This window comes from Pinus tabuliformis, chromosome 8 (assembly GCF_031772625.1).
Source record: "Pinus tabuliformis cultivar Carrire ecotype Pingquan chromosome 8, CPIR1, whole genome shotgun sequence".
NCBI lineage: Eukaryota > Viridiplantae > Streptophyta > Pinopsida > Pinales > Pinaceae > Pinus > Pinus tabuliformis.
Genome location: NC_142294.1, coordinates 1,679,167,459 through 1,679,179,391, shown reverse-complemented (window position 1 = coordinate 1,679,179,391; position 11,933 = coordinate 1,679,167,459).

The following is an 11,933-nucleotide window of genomic DNA, read 5'->3' as shown; positions in this document are numbered from 1 at the left end:
TAGTTTTTCGAATGCTAGCATCCGTCCCTTCTCGATAAGCCTTCATTGCTTCAGTGATGAGGTTTTCTACTGATTTCTGACCCTTGCTTGTTTCCGACATGCTCGACACCTTATCTTTCATGGGTGTCAGGTTTCTCCCCACACCCACAACCCCTCACAGCACGAGCTATAACATGTTTTCCAGAACACTGATGACACACATAATAAGTTAGAATAAAACACACCAGCTCGCTAGTTCATGATTCTTCTCTTCGTCATTTCTCACTGTATTCATGTTGGGGTGGGCTAAAGCCCGCAACGCCCAAAGAGAAAGTCCTTGTCCCTTACCCTTGGAACGCCTTTGTTCCCATCCCCCTTACCAATGTTTGTATACATGTCATCCCTTCCCGGCCCAAGCAGAGCCCATAAATTCTTATTTTAATTCCGAGAATAATTATATTATATAAAAAAAATTATATGTATGAACAAAGGGAAGAAATCATAATTTGTATGCATATGGTTAGAAAATGCATTAGGTAAAAATTTATATTTATTAACAAACATATTATCATATAAAATAAAATTTTACATATATATTATTTAAATTTATTGTTTTTATAAATATGTTATTATTCATGTTTATTTTCTCAAATATGTTATTATGTAACAATAGAGGAGGAATTTATATACATTATTTACGTTGTAATTTGGTTATATTGACATGATAAAATATAGATAATGAAAATATATAATATTTGGATTATAAAGAAAATATGTGTTACACTTTAAAAACTTATATTTATCTTATATAATAATGTTAAAACTTATATAATAATAATTTTAAAGAGAAAGCAAGTGACTTATATAGTTGATATCTAAATTTAATTTAATATTTTTTCATATAAAAAGATTTGATGTAGGTTTGGAAAATTAATTCATTAGAACATAGAAAAGACGAGTTAACATAAGATTAGATTGGTTTGTTTTGTTTTTTTTTTTGTTTTTTTTTTTGTTTTTCTTCTCCAAATCATCATTTGTATTATTATACCATGTTTTACCATGTTTTACATATAATTAAGTTAATAATATAACCACCACCATAGTCACAAGATATGGAAACATTACAAAACAAGTGTTGCATGGTGGTATGGTCCTTGTAACAAAAATTTATAAAAAGATATTAATATACAAAAAGGTACTTGAAAAAGGATAAGCAGAGGATACCTTGGTGTTGTGATTCTCATGTCTCTATCAACTCACAAAGAACTGAAAAATAGTTACATTAACGAAGCTCTCATGCTTTGGGGAAAATGTAGTTGCACAGCCTTAGTTGTAGCATAGAATACGGCTACACAACGGTTATTCCATTATGCTCCATTGTACATGTCATGAAGGTGGAAATAAGACCTTCAAAATATGAACCAGTGGGACAATTACAAATTCGTTTTTTAATAATGTTAAAAAATAAATCTATATTTTGTAAAGTTAACATTAGAGAATATATTGATCAAAGCTCAACTAATGAATAGTCAAAAGAAAAATGATTGTTAAGTTCCGCCTTAGGGACTATAAAGATAAATCCTCATGGTTGACAATCTTATTTTATGTTTTTCTAAATTCATATATATTCAAATTATATATTGATTAGTTTTATAATTAAATAATAATATTTTTAAATAAAATTATAATTTAGTTATATATATATATATATATATATATATATATATATATTTTCAAATTATATATTAATTACTTTTATAAATAAATAAATAATAATAATAATATTAAATTTATAATTTATTTTATTTTATTTTTAAAATTATTTTAACATAACAAGTATAATAAACTAATTATTTTTTATAGTAATCATTAAATTTAATTTATATTATTGCTTTAATATTACTTTTATCTTAATCTAACTAAAATTTTTATTTTAAATAGACAAAACAGATAGTGATACAAAAATTTTGTATCCAAGACACACACCCATGATTTGAGGTATTGCTTTCAATAAAGTTAAAAAGTTTGGATCATAATAATGTGTCTAATAATATAATATAATATAACATTTTTAACTCTAGCAGTATAATTGACGAGCATTATGAAAATGAATTGTTCTCTTAAAAAAACTAATTTCAAATCATACCCTTCTTTGAGCAGACGTGTGGTGTTACCATGGGCTCCCCCCTATCCCTTGTTGTTGCTAATCGTTTTATGGAAGATTTTGCATCCAAAGCTTTGGCCTCAACCCATCTCCTGCCCAATCTTTGGAAAAGGTTTGTAGATGACACAAATGTCATCTAGTCTCATGGCGGAGATGAGTTGAATCTCTTCTTCAAGCATATCAACAATCAATCCTCTGCCATTAAGTTCACCATGGAACAAGAAGTTGATGGATGCCTTCCTTTCCTTGATATTCTTATTTCGAGGAATAATGACAGTTCCTTCTCCCACCAAGTGTTTCGGAAGAAAACACATACTGAGCAGTATCTTCATGCAAGTTCCCATCATTTCCCTGCTCAAAAGTTGGCCATTCTCAACACACTTGCTACATGCCCTGAGAATCTCTGATGAAAAGAGCTTCAATAAAGAGAAAGCCCATCTCCTTAATGTCTTTGTTAATAATGGTTCTAATAGACACCTTGGTGAGACGGCTTTCCTTAAAGCCAACATGAATTCGTTGGTTAAGAAAGTCCCTAAGGATCGAGTCTTAGGGGTCCATCTACCTTTTATCCAAGAGACCACTGATAATATTGCAAGGATTCTTAGGAAGGATAATGTTCCCTCGACCTTTAGACCCCTTAACACCATTCGTAATTCCCTCCGATCGGTAAAGGATCCTGTCAACCCTAAGGACATAAAGGGTGTCTATATTATTCCATGTTCTTGTGGGACCCCCTACATTGGCGAGACTAGGCGCTCTATATCAGAGGATTAATGACCATTCAACAGACCTAAAACATGGGAGGACCGAGTCTTCCCACTAGCAAAACATGCGAAGAAGACTAAACATCATGTTTGTATTGAGGAGGTTCGTGTTATTGCTAAGGTTATGCAGTTCCATCACTGGAAATTTAGGGAAGCCACTGAGATTGAAAAAAGGTCAAGCAATATCAATAGAGATGATGGTTGGAAAATCAGTTGTTGTTGGATCCTTGCCCTCTCTTCCTAATCGTTTCTTCCCCCTCGCCTTCTCGTTGGTTGTTGTTTCTGTTTTTTCATTTCTTTAATTTTTTTTGGTCCCCTAGTTTCTTTCACCCCGCCTCAATTAATTATTTGAACTAATTGTATATTCATAAAAATCCTTTATCTTTCCCTAATTATTAAGTAGTAAAGTTTTTAACTAGCATGTTTTCTTTCTCCTTAGTTCCTCTTTGATTTTTTGGTCCTTTTAGAAATTTCCCTCATTTTCTTTTCCTTATATTTATTAGATGGTCCATTACATAACTAACTTAGTGGGTTAAGATTATCTATTATAGATGGTTATTGATCAAAATTTTAGAAAGTTCAAGCTTACATTAGACACCTTAACTAATAAATTTCTATTAATAAGTTACCCAAACCATTAATAATAATAATAATACTAAGAATAATACTATTATTAAAATATTATTATAGTAATAATAATATAATTTATGAGATAATAATTAGTTTTATAATATTATTATTATAGTTATATTAAGAATAATAATAAATCCATACTATTATTCATATTAATAATCCCTAGATCTATTAATAAATTATTATTAACATATTAAACATAAATATGTTAACATTTTACTCAATTATTATTATTAATATTCCCTAGATCTATTATTTTTTAACATAAATATAGTTAACATATTACTTAAATAATAAACAAGACCAACATAAAAATATTAAAATGATATTCATATATAGCATTTCATAAGTTTATCATTTTAGACATTAATGGCATTGAGAACATTAAAAAATATTATATTAAAAACTATAATACATTGAATAACTATTTATCTAATAATATTATTATAATTAATTAATTTTATCAAGTATAATATTCATCCTTGTCCCCATCCGCTAGTCCAGTCCAGTTGGCTAGTCAAATTTAGTTATTTCATGGTCAAATATAGTTGTTGGTCTAGTCTAGTCTGTTATAGTCGTTTTCCAGTCAAACCTAGCCATTCGAAGATCTGCTCTCCCTATTTAACATGCAGCCATGATCTAATTATTCAACTTGTCATGACGATGAACCACACTCGTTGGTTCCAAATGTGTTGACAAATGCATCATTATGTGATTTACATCGAATTTTTTTTCTCATGAAAGATATCTAACTAATTAGTTTCCTCTCGTCACCAAAAATATATATGTATATAATTGTTTTTATAAAAGGTGTGACATGTGCATTGTTTAGTCTATATGGTAGACTGAACGGAAATATGTGTAGTACTACCAAAAGTAGGGTTAGCTGTCTTAGGGTTTGTACACATGCAAAATATCCTATTGGGCGTTGTTTAAATCTTAAATGTACATGACAATAAGACTATTATTTATCTCCACTCCTTGTGATAGGTCACTGATTCAAATCCCCCATGGGTACTTAGGTTAGTCTTAATTAGAAAAAAAAAAAAGACTATTATTTATCTTAAATTAGCTTATTAAGAATTTCAATGTTTGGTTCAAGAGGTAATGAGATTTTAATGTATATTCATTTATATTTTTTGCTTAACCTTGTTCCTGTCTCTAAACATTTGTGTAGGTAATGTATCTTTGAAATTTACATTTTTTTAATAAGGAAGAAACATATTTTTGATATTTGGTAGGAAATCAAAAAGTACAATTTCTTGGTTGTATAGTAACACACTTGATAACTTAAAATTGGGTTGATAAAAAAATCCTACATATATCTTGGATCTCAAACATAAGTTGAGACTTAAATAAATATTATTTGAACATGATCAAACATATTAAAGGGAAAATAAGACAACACATTACTATTAGACACTTTTGAGATGGAAACTAACCTAGTAGAATTTCCTTGGGTAACATACAAATTTGTGAGCATCATCTATCAATGAAATTCAATTGAGTAATATGTTGGATAGATATATTTGAAGGAAAGATTCGTACAATGCAAAATTGTGTCCTAAAGATAGTGGGACAATAAGAACAACTTTTAAAAGAAGCCCAAGGTATGCATTACCTTTACGTAAAGGGAATAATAAAATGTCAAGTTGAACGTGACGTGGAGATATAATATGTGATGGGAATAAAGAAATGTGGATTTAAATGAGATTAACTTGAAGTCATTGTTGTGTCGCTTGCCCATTGGGTTGTGTTATATTCTTTCCACGACTAGCCCACGTAGTTAACTGGGGGGTTAGAGTGGGGGCGGAGCCCCCCCTTCGTTGCACCGATTGCGTAGCGGGGGGATCACAGGGGGTTTGAGGGGTGCAAGTAACCACACTTTATGGGGTCCGAGGCTCACCAACTTTGAAGGTGGTGAACCCCGGTAATATCACAATGGGATCCGGGGCTCACCACCTTTGTTCGGCATTCCGAGGATCTTGGCTAACTTTTGAATCTGGCTCTGATACCACTTGTAAGGACTCTAGACACCACATATCTCCACAATGGTATGATATTGTCCACTTTGGGCCTAACCTCTCATGGATTTGTTTTTGGGCTTTACCCCAAAAGGCCTCATACCAATCGAGATATTTTTCCATCCTTATATACCCATGATCCTCCCCACTTCTAGTTAATGTGGGACTTTGGTCGTATACCCAACAAAGAAGATCTAGCATTTAAAGCTTGTAGAGCACATTAGCATTGACAACTTGTTGGAGTAGACAATATGATCTTCGAACACGTTGAGGGACATCTTAATGCCAGAATTGATAGAATTTATTTGCATCATAGTGAAGACGTAGGAAATTACCTTGTTATATATATATATATATATATATATATATATATATATATATATATATATATATATAATAATGAGGAACTTATTAAAATTGGAATAATCTCAACATGGAGGAACTTATTAGAATTTGAATAATCTCAAATCCCTAGGAAATTGGTGGGTGGGGAGCCACGTGGCATGAATCTAATTTTTAAAATTTATTAAAAGTAATGGATCATTTTGCTAAATAAAATTTGCTTATATATAAATGAATGTTATAAATAATATTGAAGAACTTATTAGAATTGGAATAATCTCAAATCCCTAGGAAATTGGTGGGTGGGGAGCCACTTGACATGAATCTAATTTCTTATATTTATTAAAAGCAATGGAGTATTTTGTTAAATAAAATTTGTTTATATATAAATGAATGTTATAAATAATAATGAGGAACTTATTAGAATAATCTCAACATGTGGAACTTATTAGAATTGGAATAATATCAAATCCCTAGGAAATTGATAGGTGGGGAGCCACTTGGCACCAATATAATTTCTTAAATTTATTAAAGTGATGGACCATTTTGCTAAATAAAATTTGTTTATATATAAATGAATGTTATAAATAATAGTGAGAAACTTATTAGAATTGAAATAATATCAACGTGGAGGAACTTATTTGAATTGGAATAATCTCAAATCCTTTAAAAATTGATAGTAAGAACTACGTGGCACAATTATATCTTATTTTATAATTACATAATTAAAAAAATAAAAATTATATTAAATAAAATAAAATAAAATTTTTTAAATTTTAATTTCTATTAAGTTGATATATGTAATTTAATTTGTGTAAAAAGCTAATATGGATAACTTTAAGCAGCTTGGGTTACCTGGACAAGTAGTCGTCTTGGAGAATCTTTATTTTTAAGTCATAAGATTCACCGACCCAATAAAAAAGCCATACGCTGCCAACTTTTATGCTCCAACAGATTTATTCCTTCATTGCAAGCACGATGCCATTATCGTGCTTCTTTATTGATTTTACCAACCTATACGATGTCCCTTGAGCCATGAGATTGACCAGTGCAATATTCAAACTATAATCTAAACAAGAATTATTTCATCTCAATACCTTTCTCTAAATGTATGCTACGCCGGTGGCCAACTGTAAACATTGATATCACATGTGCTTCTTTATTGATTTTACCAACCTATACGATGTCCCTTGAGTCATGAGATTGACCAGTGCAATATCCAAGCTATAATCTAAACAAGAATTATTTCATCTCAATACCTTTCTCTAAATGTATGCTACGCTGGTGGCCAACTGTAAACATTGATATCACATCTGTTGCACTAAAATCCCACTGACCTGTTGGAGTCATGATTGTCGTTACACCAAAACCCACAGTGGCCAACTGTAAACATTAATATCACATCTGCTGCACTAAAAGTTCACTGACGTGTTGGAGTCACGATTTCCGTTACACCAAAACCCGCAGGTGTTAGTAAACATACACATTGCTAGATTTAAGCACATGCCATGAAAGAGATGGGGAGGGTTGACATTCTACACCGCCCTTAACGGGGAGCCAACAATCACCCCCCCCCCCAACGCAAGCCTAGTGTGTCTCGAGCTGGAGACCTCTGGCTCTAATACCACTTGTTGGAGTCACGATTGCCGTTACACCAAAACCCGCAGGTGTTAGTAAATAGACACATCGCTAGAATTAAGCACATGCCACGAAACACATGGGGAGCGTTGACCTTCTACACCGCCATTTGTTTCTAGATCATTCCAAATCTCCATCTGAATCACATACATGATTCTAGATCCTTCTTTTGCCTCTATAAATTTGTAATTGCTCTCGCCAAGGAAAGCAAGCCAAGGCTCAAGCTTGTTATGTAATGTAAAGTGATTTCTGTTCTCCAGTGATTGTTTTATCTATTTCGTTGTTTTTGATTGAGTAATCTTGTTGTTTCTCCATTTGTGTGTCTCTGTGAATTATTCTCTGCTTTTGTCATCTAAATCTCTGAGTATAAATTCGTTGTGTTATGTATGCTTTGAACTAATAACTAGTATCAGAGCTAGGGTCGAATATCCACTGTGTAAGCCACTTAGTGCCATCGCCTTACTCTGGCAACGTTCGTTAAAACGTTGGTTGTTACCCCTGGATTTGTTCAAGGATCTATCTAGGAAATCGCTGAGGAATGCTGGAACTAAAAGGCAGTTGCTGCAAGAAAAACAAGGTCATGGATCTATGTTGAAATGTGTTGCTAGAGTTTGAAACGTGGAGATCCGTGGAGATTGGAGTTGAAATGTGGTGTTCGTAAGTTTTTTTTACATCAAGTTTGCGCGTATACGTCAAGTTTTTTCTCAAACAAAATATGTATGTGTGAAATGTGAAAAGGTTAAAACATTATATATGTTTTTATATTTATTATGAAAAATATATAATTATATGTTGGAATTTTGATAAGTATATTTTTAAAGGAAGCAAGAATTTTGAAAAGGGTATTTTAAAAGGAGAAAGAATAATAATTAAAGTTTTATTTTTAAGTGGAGTTTTTGTGTTTTGGGGCGTGAATTTGATTGAAAATGGAGACAACAGATACAGATATGGAGAAGTTGAGCGGGGCTAATTTTGCCTATGGAAGTCATAGATGGAGGATATACTGATTTTAAAGGATTAGTATGTGCTGATTGAGGGCACAACAAAGAAACCCTCATCGATGACAAATGAAGAGTGGAATAAGCTAGATAGAAAAGCGATTGCAACAATCCACCAATATTTAGCAAAGAATGTTTATTTCAATGTGTGTGGAGAAAAGACTGCTGAAGGATTATGGAAGAAGCTCTATGATCTATATGAGAATAACACGACATCCAACAAAGTGTTCTTGATGAATAAGCTTTATAATCTCAAAATGAAGGAGGGTGCTTTAGTTGCTGAGCACTTGAATGCATTTAATATTATTACTAATGAACTTTCCTCTGTTAAAATCATTTTAGATGATGAAATTAGAGCCATATTGCTGATGTGTTCTATGCCAAAACGTTGGGAAAATTTAATTGTAGCTATGAGCACTTTAGCAACTACAAGGACCCTGAAGTTTGATGATGTCAGCAGTAGTTTAATGAATGAGGAGCTGTGACGCAAGTCAATTGCGGAAAACCAGGGAGGAGAGGCTCTAGCTCTAGCTGATCGTGGTAGGAGAATGGATCGAGGCCGGAAAGGGCGATCAAGATCGAGAGGCTGATCAAAATCAAGGAGAGGCAGAATCATCTACTTTCATTGTGGCAAACCCGGGCACATGAAGAAATAATGTCGATTCTGGATGAAAGGACAAAAAGATGAGAGACCGTCTAGTACAAATCACAAGTCATCTAGCACAAATGAAGGTGAGACTAATGTTGTAGCCAGAGATGGTGACGTATTGTTTACTGTTTTAGTAGAGGATGCATGTGTATACACATCTAACAGTATCTTTGATTGGATCCCTAACTCTGGGGCATCTCACCATGTAACCCCATGCAAAGATAGTTTTGTTTCATATAATCCTGGTGATTATGGTAGAGTGAATTTGGGGAATAATCGTTTTTGCAGTATTACTGGAGTGGCAGATGTCCAGATCAAGATGAAAGATAGACAAGATATATTTTTGAAAGAAGTCAGGCATGTAACAGAAATGTGCATGAGTTTAATCTCTATGGGATGACTGGATGATGAAGGATATTCGATAAGCTTTGGAAAAGGAGGCTAGAAAATTAACAAAGGTGCATTGGTCGTGGCCAAAGGACCCAAGGCAGGAACATTATACACATTGAAGAGGCTGATAGGAAAATCAGATTTGGCTGCTGTCACAAAAGAAGGAAATTTAGCAGATCTATGGCATAAGTGTTTGGGTCACATGAGCGAGAAGGGCTTAAAAATCCTTGTTGGTAAAAATTTATTGCCAGGTTTGAAATCCTACAATCTTGATCTTTGTGAGAATTGTATATATGGTAGACAAAGAAGGGTTTCATTCCTTAGAGGTGGCCATGACAGAAAGAAAAATGTGTTAGAATTGGTACACTCAGATGTTTTTGGGCTAGTTAATTCAAATCATTAGGAGGAGCAACATATTTTGTAGCATTTATAGATGATGCATCGAGGAAGGTTTGGGCATATCCTATGAAAAATAAAAGTGAATTGTTTGAAATATTTCAAAAATTCCATGTTGTTGTTGAAAGAGAGACTAACAAATTGCTGAAGTGTTTAAGAATAGATAATGGTGGAGAATATTGCTCAAATGCATTTAAGGAATATTGTAATAGGTTTGGCATAAAGCATGAGAAGACTGTTCCTGGTACTCCTCAACATAATGGTGTCGCAGAAAGGATGAATAACACCATTATGGAAAAGGTGCGAAGTATGTTGTCCAATTTTGGTTTGGAGAAGAATTTTTGGGCTGAAGCTATTAGGACCACTTCCTACCTCATAAATAGATCTCCAACTATAGTCTTAGATGGCGGTATCCTTGAAGAAGTTTGGACTGGTAAGAAGTTGAATTATTCTCACTTGAAAATCTTTGGATGTGAAACATTTGTACATATTCCCGAAGAAAATAGAACTAAGTTAGATGATAAATCTATGAAATGCATTTTTCTGGGATATGCAGATGAAGATTTTGGTTATCGTCTATGGGATCCAATCAAACATAAAATTATTAGAAGCAGGGATGTTATATTTAATGAGTCAAAAATGCTCAAGAGGACTGTAGGTGATTTAGAGGTCAAGAAGGTTATTGACAGGTTTAAAGAGCAATAGGAAAACATACCACCAATACAAGAAAATGAACAGAAAATTCAGGAGCATGAAGAACAACAAGTGGAAAATGATGAACAACAAGAAGAAGGAATCTTGCAGGAACCTTTACAGGAGATTCAACCTGATAATGCACCACCATAGTTGGTTCACAGATCTTCTAGGCCTCATAAGCCTTCACAAAGGTATTCTCCTTCAAACTATATTTTGTTGACTGATGAAGGTGAACCTAATTGTTTTCAAGAATCTAGTAAAGTTGAGCACAGTAAAGAATGGAAGAAAGCAATGGAAGAAGAAATGAACTCTTTGCTGGAAAATAAAACATGGGAGTTGGTAAACCTCCCAAAGGTAGAAATTCTCTACAAAACAAATGGGTTTATAGGATTAAGCATGAAGGTGACGAAAAGAAGGAGAGGTATAAAGCAAGGTTGGTGGTGAAAGGTTTTTCCCAAAAAGAAGGTATTGACATCACTGAAATTTTCTCACCTGTTGTTAAAATGTCACCCATTAGAGTCATTCTTGGTCTAGTTGCTGCTTTAGACCTAGAATGTGAACAATTAGATGTAAAAACTTCTTTGCTTCACAGTGAATTGGAGGAAAAAATTTATATGGAGCAGCGAGAAGGCTTCATAGAGAAAGGCAAAGAAAGCCTTGTTTGTAGGTTGAAGAAGAGCTTCTATGGCTTGAAATAGGCACCTTGACAATGGTACAAGAAATTTGATTCATTCATGTTGGAACATGGTTTTTAAAGGTTGAAAGCTGACCATTGTGTCTATATCAAGAGGTATGATCAAAGAAAGTATATCATGTTATTGTTATATGTGGATGTCATGTTGATTGTTGGGCATGATAAGAATAAGATCAATAAGTTGAAGAAAGATTTGTGTAACAAATTTCCAATGAAGGATTTGGGACCAACACAATAGATATTAGGCATGCACATTATGCATGACCGGAAAAACAAAAGGTTTTGGTTGTCACAAGAAAAATATATCAGGAAGGTGCTTGAGAGGTTTAATATGAAGGAAGCCAAGCCAGTTGGTACACCCCTTGCAACCCACTTCAAGCTGAGTACTGAATTATGTCCTAGTAATGACAAAGAGAAAGAAGAAATGAGCAAGATTCCTTATGCTTCAGCAGTTGGCAGTTTGATGTATGCCATGGTATGCACACGACCAGACATTGCATATTCAGTGGGAGTAGTGACTAGGTTCCTTGCCAATCTAGGCAAACAATATTGGCAAGCAGTAAAAT